The 16,815-nt window shown below is 46.4% G+C and overlaps 11 non-coding genes across 11 annotated transcripts; 5 read left to right on the top strand and 6 right to left on the bottom strand.

Moving 5' to 3' along the window:
- Positions 1-1,420: 1,420 nt before the first annotated feature.
- Positions 1,421-1,508, bottom strand: trnay-gua (transfer RNA tyrosine (anticodon GUA)). Its single transcript is given in 2 exon segments — positions 1,421-1,456; positions 1,472-1,508. It is a non-coding gene; the product is annotated as a tRNA-Tyr (tRNA).
- Positions 1,509-2,919: 1,411 nt separating this feature from the next.
- Positions 2,920-2,992, bottom strand: trnah-aug (transfer RNA histidin (anticodon AUG)). Its single transcript has one exon. It is a non-coding gene; the product is annotated as a tRNA-His (tRNA).
- Positions 2,993-5,191: 2,199 nt separating this feature from the next.
- trnae-cuc (transfer RNA glutamic acid (anticodon CUC)) lies at positions 5,192-5,263 on the top strand. Its single transcript has one exon. It is a non-coding gene; the product is annotated as a tRNA-Glu (tRNA).
- A 317-nt stretch (positions 5,264-5,580) lies between these two features.
- trnae-uuc (transfer RNA glutamic acid (anticodon UUC)) lies at positions 5,581-5,652 on the bottom strand. Its single transcript has one exon. It is a non-coding gene; the product is annotated as a tRNA-Glu (tRNA).
- Positions 5,653-6,876: 1,224 nt separating this feature from the next.
- On the bottom strand, positions 6,877-6,949 carry trnar-acg (transfer RNA arginine (anticodon ACG)). Its single transcript has one exon. It is a non-coding gene; the product is annotated as a tRNA-Arg (tRNA).
- Positions 6,950-7,119: 170 nt separating this feature from the next.
- trnae-cuc (transfer RNA glutamic acid (anticodon CUC)) lies at positions 7,120-7,191 on the top strand. The gene has a single exon. It is a non-coding gene; the product is annotated as a tRNA-Glu (tRNA).
- A 1,854-nt stretch (positions 7,192-9,045) lies between these two features.
- On the top strand, positions 9,046-9,117 carry trnae-cuc (transfer RNA glutamic acid (anticodon CUC)). Its single transcript has one exon. It is a non-coding gene; the product is annotated as a tRNA-Glu (tRNA).
- A 1,863-nt stretch (positions 9,118-10,980) lies between these two features.
- trnae-cuc (transfer RNA glutamic acid (anticodon CUC)) lies at positions 10,981-11,052 on the top strand. The gene has a single exon. It is a non-coding gene; the product is annotated as a tRNA-Glu (tRNA).
- Positions 11,053-12,908: 1,856 nt separating this feature from the next.
- On the top strand, positions 12,909-12,980 carry trnae-cuc (transfer RNA glutamic acid (anticodon CUC)). Its single transcript has one exon. It is a non-coding gene; the product is annotated as a tRNA-Glu (tRNA).
- Positions 12,981-13,377: 397 nt separating this feature from the next.
- trnae-uuc (transfer RNA glutamic acid (anticodon UUC)) lies at positions 13,378-13,449 on the bottom strand. Its single transcript has one exon. It is a non-coding gene; the product is annotated as a tRNA-Glu (tRNA).
- A 1,224-nt stretch (positions 13,450-14,673) lies between these two features.
- Positions 14,674-14,746, bottom strand: trnar-acg (transfer RNA arginine (anticodon ACG)). The gene has a single exon. It is a non-coding gene; the product is annotated as a tRNA-Arg (tRNA).
- Positions 14,747-16,815: the final 2,069 nt, after the last annotated feature.

Here is a 16,815-nt window from a genome sequence, read left to right as displayed (position 1 = left end):
TGTGATTGCAGAATTGATTCCTCAAACTGGTAATTAAGCTCTTGTCCAAGTGAAAATACTCGTGTCATCCATTTGAAAACACACACGGCAACCTTTATCTAGAGGAAAAACTGGAGTCAACCCCTGGCTGCGTACGAGAAAACCAGGAATCCTAACTGCTAGACCATATGGGAACTGGCCAGCTTTAACTGGCCACAAGCTTGTGGGCCACTTTCCATAAATGTGGCCAGTGTGGGCGCAGGGTTTTGTAGTGGCCTGTTGCTTTTGGTGTGTGACTGTAACAATGTGATAATAATTTGGCAATACAAGAATCATCCGAAGGGACGGTTTACTGAAATATATAGTGTTGCATGCATTCAAGGGACATGTTTGTTGACTCACACATGGTTCAGTTTTTTGGCCAGAATCCTGTGATTGCTGAATTTATACCTCGAACTGGTAATTAAGGTATTGTCCAGGTGAAAATACTTGTGTCATGCATCTGAAAACACACATGGCAACCGTTATCTAGAGGAAAAACTGCCTATCGTCGGTCTGTCAAGGTACAAAACTGACATGTTGTGAGGTTAATAATGAAAGTGAGACCAATTTTTAATATGCTGATTATTCGCTCGTTCAGTTTAATGCAGATTACAAATTATTCTCAATGTCCAGGTGGCAATTAGTGATAAGGCTTCAAAATGGCAAGCCTGTGACATCAAAACCACATGGCATTGCACCCTTCAAAGTAGTAAAGCGGTTACAGAGTAGCGATGAAATTGTTCATTCTAGAATCAACTGGCCCACCAGCCTGCATTTTGTGAGACGAATGGCAATACCAAAGCATGTCCGTGTCTCCCCTAGACATCGGAATGGGTGTGCAGAATGTGCCTTTTTTGGAAAAAATAGAAGAATGCCTAGAGAGTTGCCTTTTCTTTTGGACTTTGGAGAAAAAAAACACAACAACAAAATAAGCCGGAGAAAAACATGCACAGAGCGAGCCAGCCAGGAGTCGAACCTAGAATCTTCTGATCCGTAGTCAGATGCGTTATCCATTGCGCCACTGGCCCACCAAAAGTAAAGACCCCCGATTGTTACAGACTTGTTGGTTTTCGATGTGACGGTGGCAAGCATTGATGTCTGCTCATTCTCACCTTGTTATCAGGAGAACAGACTACCAGCCCTCCAGCCCTCCAGCCCTCCAGCCCTCCAGCCCTCCAGCCCACCAGCCCAGCAGCCCACGAGCCCTCCAGCCCACCATCCCTCCCTGGTGGTCTAGTGGTTAGGATTCGGCGCTCTCACCGCCGCGGCCCGTGTTCGATTCCAGGTCAGGGAAAGCTCTTTTGCCTTCCAATTGTGGACTGCGAATTCAAGCTCTGCTGACAGCTGTGAGAAAGCCAGCTCCAAGCCAAAACATTGGTGGGAACATGAAAAAAACACCTCCTTCGAGCTGGAGTTGAACCAGCGACCTAAGGATGACCAACACTCCAACCTACAGTCCTCCGCTCTACCAGCTGAGCTATCGAAGGGGCTAAGGGCTAGTCAGAACCTCGACATATCAGGGTTCTGTAGCTCTACTGCTGGCCAAAAAGTCACTTCTGGTGCAGGAAGATTTGCTGGATTTTTGAGGAGGGAAGCAAAAAGGAGCATGCATTCCCATACCGGGAGTTGAACCCAGGCCGCCTGGGTGAAAACCAGGAATCCTAACCGCTAGACCATATGGGATCTGGACACTTTAAACTGGCCATGGGCTTCTGGCGCACTTTCCATACATGTGGTCAGCGTGGGCGCAGGACCTTGTAGTGGCCTGTTGCTTTAGTTCTGTGACTGTAACAATGTGATAATAATTTGGCAAAACAAGAATTATCCAAAAGGACGGTTTTCTGAATTATATAGTGTTGTATGCATTCAGGGAATCTGTTTTTTCACTCAACCCGGGGGTTCAGTGTATTTGGGCAGATTCCTGTGATTGCAGAATTGATTCCTCAAACTGGTAATTAAGCTCTTGTCCAAGTGAAAATACTCGTGTCATACATTTGAAAACACACACAGCAACCTTTATCTAGAGGAAAAACTGGAGTCAACCCCTGGCTGCGTACGAGAAAACCAGGAATCCTAACTGCTTGACCATATGGGAACTGGCCAGCTTTAACTGGCCACAAGCTTGTGGGCCACTTTCCATAAATGTGGCCAGTGTGGGCGCAGGGTTTTGTAGTGGCCTGTTGCTTTTGGTGTGTGACTGTAACAATGTGATAATAATTTGGCAATACAAGAATCATCCGAAGGGACGGTTTACTGAAATATATAGTGTTGCATGCATTCAAGGGACATGTTTGTTGACTCACACATGGTTCAGTTTTTTGGCCAGAATCCTGTGATTGCTGAATTTATACCTCGAACTGGTAATTAAGGTCTTGTCCAGGTGAAAATACTTTTGTCATGCATCTGAAAACACACATGGCAACCGTTATCTAGAGGAAAAACTGCCTATTGTCGGTCTGTCAAGGTTCAAAACTGACATGTTGTGAGGTTAATAATGAAAGTGAGACCAATTTTTAATATGCTGATTATTCGCTCGTTCAGTTTAATGCAGATTACAAATTATTCTCAATGTCCAGGTGGCAATTAGTGATAAGGCTTCAAAATGGCAAGCCTGTGACATCAAAACCACATGGCATTGCACCCTTCAAAGTAGTAAAGCGGTTACAGAGTAGCGATGAAATTGTTCTTTCTAGAATCAACTGGCCCACCAGCCTGCATTTTGTGAGACGAATGGCAATACCAAAGCATGTCCGTGTCTCCCCTAGACATCGGAATGGGTGTGCAGAATGTGCCTTTTTTGGAAAAAATAGAAGAATGCCTAGAGAGTTGCCTTTTCTTTTGGACTTTGGAGAAAAAAAACACAACAACAAAATAAGCCGGAGAAAAACAAGCACAGAGCGAGCCAGCCAGGAGTCGAACCTAGAATCTTCTGATCCATAGTCAGACGCGTTATCCATTGCGCCACTGGCCCACCAATAGTAAAGAGCCCCGATTGTTACAGACTTGTTGGTTTTCGATGTGACGGTGGCAAGCATTGATGTCTGCTCATTCTCACCTTGTTATCAGGAGAACAGACTACCAGCCCTCCAGCCCACCAGCCCACCAGCCCTCCAGCCCACCAGGCCACGAGCCCTCCAGCCCTCCTGCCCACCAGCCCACGAGCCCTCCAGCCCACGAGCCCTCCAGCCCACCATCCCTCCCTGGTGGTCTAGTGGTTAGGATTCGGCGCTCTCACCGCCGCGGCCCGGGTTCGATTCCCGTTCAGGGAAAGCTCTTTTGCCTTCCAATTGTGGACTGCGAATTCAAGCTCTGCTGACAGCTGTGAGAAAGCCATCTCCAAGCCAAAACATTGGTGGGAACATGAAAAAAACACCTCTACAGCCGGAGTTGAACCAGCGACCTAAGGATGGCCAACACTCCAACCTACAGTCCTCCGCTCTACCAGCTGAGCTATCGAAGGGGCTAAGGGCTAGTCAGAACCTCGACATATCAGGGTTCTGTAGCTCTACTGCTGGCCAAAAAGTCACTTCTGGTGCAGGAAGATTTGCTGGATCAGAACCTCAATATATCAGGGTTCTGTAGCTCTACTGCTGGCCAAAAAGTCACTTCTGGTGCAGGAAGATTTGCTGGATTTTTGAGGAGGGAAGCAAAAAGGAGCATGCATTCCCATACCGGGAGTTGAACCCGGGCTGCCTGGGTGAAAACCAGGAATCCTAACCGCTAGACCATATGGGATTTGGACACTTTAAACTGGCCATGGGCTTCTGGCGCACTTTCCATACATGTGGTCAGCGTGGGCGCAGGACCTTGTAGTGGCCTGTTGCTTTAGTTCTGTGACTGTAACAATGTGATAATAATTTGGCAAAACAAGAATTATGCAAAAGGACGGTTTTCTGAATTATATAGTGTTGTATGCATTCAGGGAATCTGTTTTTTCACTCAACCCGGGGGTTCAGTGTATTTGGGCAGATTCCTGTGATTGCAGAATTGATTCCTCAAACTGGTAATTAAGCTCTTGTCCAAGTGAAAATACTCGTGTCATCCATTTGAAAACACACACGGCAACCTTTATCTAGAGGAAAAACTGGAGTCAACCCCTGGCTGCGTACGAGAAAACCAGGAATCCTAACTGCTAGACCATATGGGAACTGGCCAGCTTTAACTGGCCACAAGCTTGTGGGCCACTTTCCATAAATGTGGCCAGTGTGGGCGCAGGGTTTTGTAGTGGCCTGTTGCTTTTGGTGTGTGACTGTAACAATGTGATAATAATTTGGCAATACAAGAATCATCCGAAGGGACGGTTTACTGAAATATATAGTGTTGCATGCATTCAAGGGACATGTTTGTTGACTCACACATGGTTCAGTTTTTTGGCCAGAATCCTGTGATTGCTGAATTTATACCTCGAACTGGTAATTAAGGTATTGTCCAGGTGAAAATACTTGTGTCATGCATCTGAAAACACACATGGCAACCGTTATCTAGAGGAAAAACTGCCTATCGTCGGTCTGTCAAGGTACAAAACTGACATGTTGTGAGGTTAATAATGAAAGTGAGACCAATTTTTAATATGCTGATTATTCGCTCGTTCAGTTTAATGCAGATTACAAATTATTCTCAATGTCCAGGTGGCAATTAGTGATAAGGCTTCAAAATGGCAAGCCTGTGACATCAAAACCACATGGCATTGCACCCTTCAAAGTAGTAAAGCGGTTACAGAGTAGCGATGAAATTGTTCATTCTAGAATCAACTGGCCCACCAGCCTGCATTTTGTGAGACGAATGGCAATACCAAAGCATGTCCGTGTCTCCCCTAGACATCGGAATGGGTGTGCAGAATGTGCCTTTTTTTGGAAAAAATAGAAGAATGCCTAGAGAGTTGCCTTTTCTTTTGGACTTTGGAGAAAAAAAACACAACAACAAAATAAGCCGGAGAAAAACATGCACAGAGCGAGCCAGCCAGGAGTCGAACCTAGAATCTTCTGATCCGTAGTCAGATGCGTTATCCATTGCGCCACTGGCCCACCAAAAGTAAAGACCCCCGATTGTTACAGACTTGTTGGTTTTCGATGTGACGGTGGCAAGCATTGATGTCTGCTCATTCTCACCTTGTTATCAGGAGAACAGACTACCAGCCCTCCAGCCCTCCAGCCCTCCAGCCCACCATCCCTCCCTGGTGGTCTAGTGGTTAGGATTCGGCGCTCTCACCGCCGCGGCCCGGGTTCGATTCCCGGTCAGGGAAAGCTCTTTTGCCTTCCAATTGTGGACTGCGAATTCAAGCTCTGCTGACAGCTGTGAGAAAGCCAGCTCCAAGCCAAAACATTGGTGGGAACATGAAAAAAACACCTCCTTCGAGCCGGAGTTGAACCAGCGACCTAAGGATGGCCAACACTCCAACCTACAGTCCTCCGCTCTACCAGCTGAGCTATCGAAGGGGCTAAGGGCTAGTCAGAACCTCGACATATCAGGGTTCTGTAGCTCTACTGCTGGCCAAAAAGTCACTTCTGGTGCAGGAAGATTTGCTGGATTTTTGAGGAGGGAAGCAAAAAGGAGCATGCATTCCCATACCGGGAGTTGAACCCGGGCCGCCTGGGTGAAAACCAGGAATCCTAACCGCTAGACCATATGGGATCTGGACACTTTAAACTGGCCATGGGCTTCTGGGGCACTTTCCATACATGTGGTCAGCGTGGGCGCAGGACCTTGTAGTGGCCTGTTGCTTTAGTTCTGTGACTGTAACAATATGATAATAATTTGGCAAAACAAGAATTATCCAAAAGGACGGTTTTCTGAATTATATAGTGTTGTATGCATTCAGGGAATCTGTTTTTTCACTCAACCCGGGGGTTCAGTGTATTTGGGCAGATTCCTGTGATTGCAGAATTGATTCCTCAAACTGGTAATTAAGCTCTTGTCCAAGTGAAAATACTCGTGTCATCCATTTGAAAACACACACGGCAACCTTTATCTAGAGGAAAAACTGGAGTCAACCCCTGGCTGCGTACGAGAAAACCAGGAATCCTAACTGCTAGACCATATGGGAACTGGCCAGCTTTAACTGGCCACAAGCTTGTGGGCCACTTTCCATAAATGTGGCCAGTGTGGGCGCAGGGTTTTGTAGTGGCCTGTTGCTTTTGGTGTGTGACTGTAACAATGTGATAATAATTTGGCAATACAAGAATCATCCGAAGGGACGGTTTACTGAAATATATAGTGTTGCATGCATTCAAGGGACATGTTTGTTGACTCACACATGGTTCAGTTTTTTGGCCAGAATCCTGTGATTGCTGAATTTATACCTCGAACTGGTAATTAAGGTCTTGTCCAGGTGAAAATACTTGTGTCATGCATCTGAAAACACACATGGCAACCGTTATCTAGAGGAAAAACTGCCTATCGTCGGTCTGTCAAGGTACAAAACTGACATGTTGTGAGGTTAATAATGAAAGTGAGACCAATTTTTAATCCGCAAAATTGCTGATTATTCGCTCGTTCAGTTTAATGCAGATTACAAATTATTCTCAATGTCCAGGTGGCAATTAGTGATAAGGCTTCAAAATGGCAAGCCTGTGACATCAAAACCACATGGCATTGCACCCTTCAAAGTAGTAAAGCGGTTACAGAGTAGCGTTGAAATTGTTCTTTCTAGAATCAACTGGCCCACCAGCCTGCATTTTGTGAGACGAGTGGCAATACCAAAGCATGTCCGTGTCTCCCCTAGACATCGGAATGGGTGTGCAGAATGTGCCTTTTTTTGGAAAAAATAGAAGAATGCCTAGAGAGTTGCCTTTTCTTTTGGACTTTGGAGAAAAAAAACACAACAACAAAATAAGCCGGAGAAAAACAAGCACAGAGCGAGCCAGCCAGGAGTCGAACCTAGAATCTTCTGATCCGTAGTCAGACGCGTTATCCATTGCGCCACTGGCCCACCAATAGTAAAGACCACCGGTTGTTACAGACTTGTTGGTTTTCGATGTGACGGTGGCAAGCATTGATGTCTGCTCATTCTCACCTTGTTATCAGGAGAACAGACTACCAGCCCTCCAGCCCACCAGCCCACCAGCCCAGCAGCCCACGAGCCCTCCAGCCCACCATCCCTCCCTGGTGGTCTAGTGGTTAGGATTCGGCGCTCTCACCGCCGCGGCCCGGGTTCGATTCCCGGTCAGGGAAAGCTCTTTTGCCTTCCAATTGTGGACTGCGAATTCAAGCTCTGCTGACAGCTGTGAGAAAGCCAGCTCCAAGCCAAAACATTGGTGGGAACATGAAAAAAACACCTCCTTCGAGCCGGAGTTGAACCAGCGACCTAAGGATGGCCAACAATCCAACCTACAGTCCTCCGCTCTACCAGCTGAGCTATCGAAGGGGCTAAGGGCTAGTCAGAACCTCGACATATCAGGGTTCTGTAGCTCTACTGCTGGCCAAAAAGTCACTTCTGGTGCAGGAAGATTTGCTGGATTTTTGAGGAGGGAAGCAAAAAGGAGCATGCATTCCCATACCGGGAGTTGAACCCGGGCCGCCTGGGTGAAAACCAGGAATCCTAACAGCTAGACCATATGGGATTTGGACACTTTAAACTGGCCATGGGCTTCTGGCGCACTTTCCATACATGTGGTCAGCGTGGGCGCAGGACCTTGTAGTGGCCTGTTGCTTTAGTTCTGTGACTGTAACAATGTGATAATAATTTGGCAAAACAAGAATTATCCAAAAGGACGGTTTTCTGAATTATAGTGTTGTATGCATTCAGGGAATCTGTTTTTTCACTCAACCCGGGGGTTCAGTGTATTTGGGCAGATTCCTGTGATTGCAGAATTGATTCCTCAAACTGGTAATTAAGCTCTTGTCCAAGTGAAAATACTCGTGTCATCCATTTGAAAACACACACGGCAACCTTTATCTAGAGGAAAAACTGGAGTCAACCCCTGGCTGCGTACGAGAAAACCAGGAATCCTAACTGCTAGACCATATGGGAACTGGCCAGCTTTAACTGGCCACAAGCTTGTGGGCCACTTTCCATAAATGTGGCCAGTGTGGGTGCAGGGTTTTGTAGTGGCCTGTTGCTTTTGGTGTGTGACTGTAACAATGTGATAATAATTTGGCAATACAAGAATCATCCGAAGGGACGGTTTACTGAAATATATAGTGTTGCATGCATTCAAGGGACATGTTTGTTGACTCACACATGGTTCAGTTTTTTGGCCAGAATCCTGTGATTGCTGAATTTATACCTCGAACTGGTAATTAAGGTCTTGTCCAGTTGAAAATACTTGTGTCATGCATCTGAAAACACACATGGCAACCGTTATCTAGAGGAAAAACTGCCTATCGTCGGTCTGTCAAGGTACAAAACTGACATGTTGTGAGGTTAATAATGAAAGTGAGACCAATTTTTAATATGCTGATTATTCGCTCGTTCAGTTTAATGCAGATTACAAATTATTCTCAATGTCCAGGTGTCAATTAGTGATAAGGCTTCAAAATGGCAAGCCTGTGACATCAAAACCACATGGCATTGTACCCTTCAAAGTAGTAAAGCGGTTACAGAGTAGCGATGAAATTGTTCATTCTAGAATCAACTGGCCCACCAGCCTGCATTTTGTGAGACGAATGGCAATACCAAAGCATGTCCGCGTCTCCCCTAGACATCGGAATGGGTGTGCAGAATGTGCCTTTTTTTGGAAAAAATAGAAGAATGCCTAGAGAGTTGCCTTTTCTTTTGGACTTTGGAGAAAAAAAACACAACAACAAAATAAGCCGGAGAAAAACAAGCACAGAGCGAGCCAGCCAGGAGTCGAACCTAGAATCTTCTGATCCGTAGTCAGACGCGTTATCCATTGCGCAACTGGCCCACCAAAAGTAAAGACCCCCGATTGTTACAGACTTGTTGGTTTTCGATGTGACGGTGGCAAGCATTGATGTCTGCTCATTCTCACCTTGTTATCAGGAGAACAGACTACCAGCCCTCCAGCCCTCCAGCCCTCCAGCCCACCAGCCCAGCAGCCCACGAGCTCTCCAGCCCACCACCCCTCCCTGGTGGTCTAGTGGTTAGGATTCGGCGCTCTCACCGCCGCGGCCCGGGTTCGATTCCCGGTCAGGGAAAGCTCTTTTGCCTTCCAATTGTGGACTGCGAATTCAAGCTCTGCTGACAGCTGTGAGAAAGCCAGCTCCAAGCCAAAACATTGGTGGGAACATGAAAAAAACAACTCCTTCGAGCCGGAGTTGAACCAGCGACCTAAGGATGGCCAACACTCCAACCTACAGTCCTCCGCTCTACCAGCTGAGCTATCGAAGGGGCTAAGGGCTAGTCAGAACCTCGACATATCAGGGTTCTGTAGCTCTACTGCTGGCCAAAAAGTCACTTCTGGTGCAGAAAGATTTGCTGGATTTTTGAGGAGGGAAGCAAAAAGGAGCATGCATTCCCATACCGGGAGTTGAACCCGGGCTGCCTGGGTGAAAACCAGGAATCCTAACCGCTAGACCATATGGGATCTGGACACTTTAAACTGGCCATGGGCTTCTGGCGCACTTTCCATACATGTGGTCAGCGTGGGCGCAGGACCTTGTAGTGGCCTGTTGCTTTAGTTCTGTGACTGTAACAATGTGATAATAATTTGGCAAAACAAGAATTATCCAAATGGAAGGTTTTCTGAATTATATAGTGTTGTATGCATTCAGGGAATCTGTTTTTTCACTCAACCCGGGGGTTCAGTGTATTTGGGCAGATTCCTGTGATTGCAGAATTGATTCCTCAAACTGGTAATTAAGCTCTTGTCCAAGTGAAAATACTCGTGTCATCCATTTGAAAACACACACGGCAACCTTTATCTAGAGGAAAAACTGGAGTCAACCCCTGGCTGCGTACGAGAAAACCAGGAATCCTAACTGCTAGACCATATGGGAACTGGCCAGCTTTAACTGGCCACAAGCTTGTGGGCCACTTTCCATAAATGTGGCCAGTGTGGGCGCAGGGTTTTGTAGTGGCCTGTTGCTTTTGGTGTGTGACTGTAACAATGTGATAATAATTTGGCAATACAAGAATCATCCGAAGGGACGGTTTACTGAAATATATAGTGTTGCATGCATTCAAGGGACATGTTTGTTGACTCACACATGGTTCAGTTTTTTGGCCAGAATCCTGTGATTGCTGAATTTATACCTCGAACTGGTAATTAAGGTCTTGTCCGGGTGAAAATACTTGTGTCATGCATCTGAAAACACACATGGCAACCGTTATCTAGAGGAAAAACTGCCTATCGTCGGTCTGTCAAGGTACAAAACTGACATGTTGTGAGGTTAATAATGAAAGTGAGACAGTTTTTAATCCGCAAAATTGCTGATTATTCGCTCGTTCAGTTTAATGCAGATTACAAATTACTCTCAATGTCCAGGTGGCAATTAGTGATAAGGCTTCAAAATGGCAAGCCTGTGACATCAAAACCACATGGCATTGCACCCTTCAAAGTAGTAAAGCGGTTACAGAGTAGCGATGAAATTGTTCATTCTAGAATCAACTGGCCCACCAGCCTGCATTTTGTGAGACGAATGGCAATACCAAAGCATGTCCGCGTCTCCCCTAGACATCGGAATGGGTGTGCAGAATGTGCCTTTTTTTGGAAAAAATAGAAGAATGCCTAGAGAGTTGCCTTTTCTTTTGGACTTTGGAGAAAAAAAACACAACAACAAAATAAGCCGGAGAAAAACAAGCACAGAGCGAGCCAGCCAGGAGTCGAACCTAGAATCTTCTGATCCGTAGTCAGACGCGTTATCCATTGCGCAACTGGCCCACCAAAAGTAAAGACCCCCGATTGTTACAGACTTGTTGGTTTTCGATGTGACGGTGGCAAGCATTGATGTCTGCTCATTCTCACCTTGTTATCAGGAGAACAGACTACCAGCCCTCCAGCCCTCCAGCCCTCCAGCCCACCAGCCCAGCAGCCCACGAGCCCTCCAGCCCACCATCCCTCCCTGGTGGTCTAGTGGTTAGGATTCGGCGCTCTCACCGCCGCGGCCCGGGTTCGATTCCCGGTCAGGGAAAGCTCTTTTGCCTTCCAATTGTGGACTGCGAATTCAAGCTCTGCTGACAGCTGTGAGAAAGCCAGCTCCAAGCCAAAACATTGGTGGGAACATGAAAAAAACACCTCCTTCGAGCCGGAGTTGAACCAGCGACCTAAGGATGGCCAACACTCCAACCTACAGTCCTCCGCTCTACCAGCTGAGCTATCGAAGGGGCTAAGGGCTAGTCAGAACCTCGACATATCAGGGTTCTGTAGCTCTACTGCTGGCCAAAAAGTCACTTCTGGTGCAGAAAGATTTGCTGGATTTTTGAGGAGGGAAGCAAAAAGGAGCATGCATTCCCATACCGGGAGTTGAACCCGGGCCGCCTGGGTGAAAACCAGGAATCCTAAACGCTAGACCATATGGGATCTGGACACTTTAAACTGGCCATGGGCTTCTGGCGCACTTTCCATACATGTGGTCAGCGTGGGCGCAGGACCTTGTAGTGGCCTGTTGCTTTAGTTCTGTGACTGTAACAATGTGATAATAATTTGGCAAAACAAGAATTATCCAAATGGACGGTTTTCTGAATTATATAGTGTTGTATGCATTCAGGGAATCTGTTTTTTCACTCAACCCGGGGGTTCAGTGTATTTGGGCAGATTCCTGTGATTGCAGAATTGATTCCTCAAACTGGTAATTAAGCTCTTGTCCAAGTGAAAATACTCGTGTCATCCATTTGAAAACACACACGGCAACCTTTATCTAGAGGAAAAACTGGAGTCAACCCCTGGCTGCGTACGAGAAAACCAGGAATCCTAACTGCTAGACCATATGGGAACTGGCCAGCTTTAACTGGCCACAAGCTTGTGGGCCACTTTCCATAAATGTGGCCAGTGTGGGCGCAGGGTTTTGTAGTGGCCTGTTGCTTTTGGTGTGTGACTGTAACAATGTGATAATAATTTGGCAATACAAGAATCATCCGAAGGGACGGTTTACTGAAATATATAGTGTTGCATGCATTCAAGGGACATGTTTGTTGACTCACACATGGTTCAGTTTTTTGGCCAGAATCCTGTGATTGCTGAATTTATACCTCGAACTGGTAATTAAGGTCTTGTCCGGGTGAAAATACTTGTGTCATGCATCTGAAAACACACATGGCAACCGTTATCTAGAGGAAAAACTGCCTATCGTCGGTCTGTCAAGGTACAAAACTGACATGTTGTGAGGTTAATAATGAAAGTGAGACCAATTTTTAATCCGCAAAATTGCTGATTATTCGCTCGTTCAGTTTAATGCAGATTACAAATTACTCTCAATGTCCAGGTGGCAATTAGTGATAAGGCTTCAAAATGGCAAGCCTGTGACATCAAAACCACATGGCATTGCACCCTTCAAAGTAGTAAAGCGGTTACAGAGTAGCGATGAAATTGTTCTTTCTAGAATCAACTGGCCCACCAGCCTGCATTTTGTGAGACGAATGGCAATACCAAAGCATGTCCGCGTCTCCCCTAGACATCGGAATGGGTGTGCAGAATGTGCCTTTTTTTGGAAAAAATAGAAGAATGCCTAGAGAGTTGCCTTTTCTTTTGGACTTTGGAGAAAAAAAACACAACAACAAAATAAGCCGGAGAAAAACAAGCACAGAGCGAGCCAGCCAGGAGTCGAACCTAGAATCTTCTGATCCGTAGTCAGACGCGTTATCCATTGCGCAACTGGCCCACCAAAAGTAAAGACCCCCGATTGTTACAGACTTGTTGGTTTTCGATGTGACGGTGGCAAGCATTGATGTCTGCTCATTCTCACCTTGTTATCAGGAGAACAGACTACCAGCCCTCCAGCCCACCAGCCCACCAGCCCAGCAGCCCACGAGCCCTCCAGCCCACCATCCCTCCCTGGTGGTCTAGTGGTTAGGATTCGGCGCTCTCACCGCCGCGGCCCGGGTTCGATTCCCGGTCAGGGAAAGCTCTTTTGCCTTCCAATTGTGGACTGCGAATTCAAGCTCTGCTGACAGCTGTGAGAAAGCCAGCTCCAAGCCAAAACATTGGTGGGAACATGAAAAAAAACACCTCCTTCGAGCCGGAGTTGAACCAGCGACCTAAGGATGGCCAACAATCCAACCTACAGTCCTCCGCTCTACCAGCTGAGCTATCGAAGGGGCTAAGGGCTAGTCAGAACCTCGACATATCAGGGTTCTGTAGCTCTACTGCTGGCCAAAAAGTCACTTCTGGTGCAGGAAGATTTGCTGGATCAGAACCTCGACATATCAGGGTTCTGTAGCTTTACTGCTGGCCAAAAAGTCACTTCTGGTGCAGGAAGATTTGCTGGATTTTTGAGGAGGGAAGCAAAAAGGAGCATGCATTCCCATACCGGGAGTTGAACCCGGGCCGCCTGGGTGAAAACCAGGAATCCTAACCGCTAGACCATATGGGATTTGGACACTTTAAACTGGCCATGGGCTTCTGGCGCACTTTCCATACATGTGGTCAGCGTGGGCGCAGGACCTTGTAGTGGCCTGTTGCTTTAGTTCTGTGACTGTAACAATGTGATAATAATTTGGCAAAACAAGAATTATGCAAAAGGACGGTTTTCTGAATTATATAGTGTTGTATGCATTCAGGGAATCTGTTTTTTCACTCAACCCGGGGGTTCAGTGTATTTGGGCAGATTCCTGTGATTGCAGAATTGATTCCTCAAACTGGTAATTAAGCTCTTGTCCAAGTGAAAATACTCGTGTCATCCATTTGAAAACACACACGGCAACCTTTATCTAGAGGAAAAACTGGAGTCAACCCCTGGCTGCGTACGAGAAAACCAGGAATCCTAACTGCTAGACCATATGGGAACTGGCCAGCTTTAACTGGCCACAAGCTTGTGGGCCACTTTCCATAAATGTGGCCAGTGTGGGCGCAGGGTTTTGTAGTGGCCTGTTGCTTTTGGTGTGTGACTGTAACAATGTGATAATAATTTGGCAATACAAGAATCATCCGAAGGGACGGTTTACTGAAATATATAGTGTTGCATGCATTCAAGGGACATGTTTGTTGACTCACACATGGTTCAGTTTTTTGGCCAGAATCCTGTGATTGCTGAATTTATACCTCGAACTGGTAATTAAGGTCTTGTCCAGGTGAAAATACTTGTGTCATGCATCTGAAAACACACATGGCAACCGTTATCTAGAGGAAAAACTGCCTATCGTCGGTCTGTCAAGGTACAAAACTGACATGTTGTGAGGTTAATAATGAAAGTGAGACCAATTTTTAATCCGCAAAATTGCTGATTATTCGCTCGTTCAGTTTAATGCAGATTACAAATTATTCTCAATGTCCAGGTGGCAATTAGTGATAAGGCTTCAAAATGGCAAGCCTGTGACATCAAAACCACATGGCATTGCACCCTTCAAAGTAGTAAAGCGGTTACAGAGTAGCGTTGAAATTGTTCTTTCTAGAATCAACTGGCCCACCAGCCTGCATTTTGTGAGACGAGTGGCAATACCAAAGCATGTCCGTGTCTCCCCTAGACATCGGAATGGGTGTGCAGAATGTGCCTTTTTTTGGAAAAAATAGAAGAATGCCTAGAGAGTTGCCTTTTCTTTTGGACTTTGGAGAAAAAAAACACAACAACAAAATAAGCCGGAGAAAAACAAGCACAGAGCGAGCCAGCCAGGAGTCGAACCTAGAATCTTCTGATCCGTAGTCAGACGCGTTATCCATTGCGCCACTGGCCCACCAATAGTAAAGACCCCCGATTGTTACAGACTTGTTGGTTTTCGATGTGACGGTGGCAAGCATTGATGTCTGCTCATTCTCACCTTGTTATCAGGAGAACAGACTACCAGCCCTCCAGCCCACCAGCCCACCAGCCCAGCAGCCCACGAGCCCTCCAGCCCACCATCCCTCCCTGGTGGCCTAGTGGTTAGGATTCGGCGCTCTCACCGCCGCGGCCCGGGTTCGATTCCCGGTCAGGGAAAGCTCTTTTGCCTTCCAATTGTGGACTGCGAATTCAAGCTCTGCTGACAGCTGTGAGAAAGCCAGCTCCAAGCCAAAACATTGGTGGGAACATGAAAAAAACACCTCCTTCGAGCCGGAGTTGAACCAGCGACCTAAGGATGGCCAACAATCCAACCTACAGTCCTCCGCTCTACCAGCTGAGCTATCGAAGGGGCTAAGGGCTAGTCAGAACCTCGACATATCAGGGTTCTGTAGCTCTACTGCTGGCCAAAAAGTCACTTCTGGTGCAGGAAGATTTGCTGGATTTTTGAGGAGGGAAGCAAAAAGGAGCATGCATTCCCATACCGGGAGTTGAACCCGGGCCGCCTGGGTGAAAACCAGGAATCCTAACAGCTAGACCATATGGGATTTGGACACTTTAAACTGGCCATGGGCTTCTGGGGCACTTTCCATACATGTGGTCAGCGTGGGCGCAGGACCTTGTAGTGGCCTGTTGCTTTAGTTCTGTGACTGTAACAATGTGATAATAATTTGGCAAAACAAGAATTATCCAAAAGGACGGTTTTCTGAATTATAGTGTTGTATGCATTCAGGGAATCTGTTTTTTCACTCAACCCGGGGGTTCAGTGTATTTGGGCAGATTCCTGTGATTGCAGAATTGATTCCTCAAACTGGTAATTAAGCTCTTGTCCAAGTGAAAATACTCGTGTCATCCATTTGAAAACACACACGGCAACCTTTATCTAGAGGAAAAACTGGAGTCAACCCCTGGCTGCGTACGAGAAAACCAGGAATCCTAACTGCTAGACCATATGGGAACTGGCCAGCTTTAACTGGCCACAAGCTTGTGGGCCACTTTCCATAAATGTGGCCAGTGTGGGTGCAGGGTTTTGTAGTGGCCTGTTGCTTTTGGTGTGTGACTGTAACAATGTGATAATAATTTGGCAATACAAGAATCATCCGAAGGGACGGTTTACTGAAATATATAGTGTTGCATGCATTCAAGGGACATGTTTGTTGACTCACACATGGTTCAGTTTTTTGGCCAGAATCCTGTGATTGCTGAATTTATACCTCGAACTGGTAATTAAGGTCTTGTCCAGTTGAAAATACTTGTGTCATGCATCTGAAAACACACATGGCAACCGTTATCTAGAGGAAAAACTGCCTATCGTCGGTCTGTCAAGGTACAAAACTGACATGTTGTGAGGTTAATAATGAAAGTGAGACCAATTTTTAATATGCTGATTATTCGCTCGTTCAGTTTAATGCAGATTACAAATTATTCTCAATGTCCAGGTGTCAATTAGTGATAAGGCTTCAAAATGGCAAGCCTGTGACATCAAAACCACATGGCATTGTACCCTTCAAAGTAGTAAAGCGGTTACAGAGTAGCGATGAAATTGTTCATTCTAGAATCAACTGGCCCACCAGCCTGCATTTTGTGAGACGAATGGCAATACCAAAGCATGTCCGCGTCTCCCCTAGACATCGGAATGGGTGTGCAGAATGTGCCTTTTTTTGGAAAAAATAGAAGAATGCCTAGAGAGTTGCCTTTTCTTTTGGACTTTGGAGAAAAAAAACACAACAACAAAATAAGCCGGAGAAAAACAAGCACAGAGCGAGCCAGCCAGGAGTCGAACCTAGAATCTTCTGATCCGTAGTCAGACGCGTTATCCATTGCGCAACTGGCCCACCAAAAGTAAAGACCCCCGATTGTTACAGACTTGTTGGTTTTCGATGTGACGGTGGCAAGCATTGATGTCTGCTCATTCTCACCTTGTTATCAGGAGAACAGACTACCAGCCCTCCAGCCCTCCAGCCCTCCAGCCCTCCAGCCCACCGG

The sequence above is a fragment of the Carassius gibelio genome, chromosome A11, assembly GCF_023724105.1.
Source record: "Carassius gibelio isolate Cgi1373 ecotype wild population from Czech Republic chromosome A11, carGib1.2-hapl.c, whole genome shotgun sequence".
Classification (NCBI taxonomy): Eukaryota; Metazoa; Chordata; class Actinopteri; order Cypriniformes; family Cyprinidae; genus Carassius; species Carassius gibelio.
Note: the sequence above shows the minus strand (reverse complement) of the source record. Positions and strands in the feature narration are given on the sequence as shown.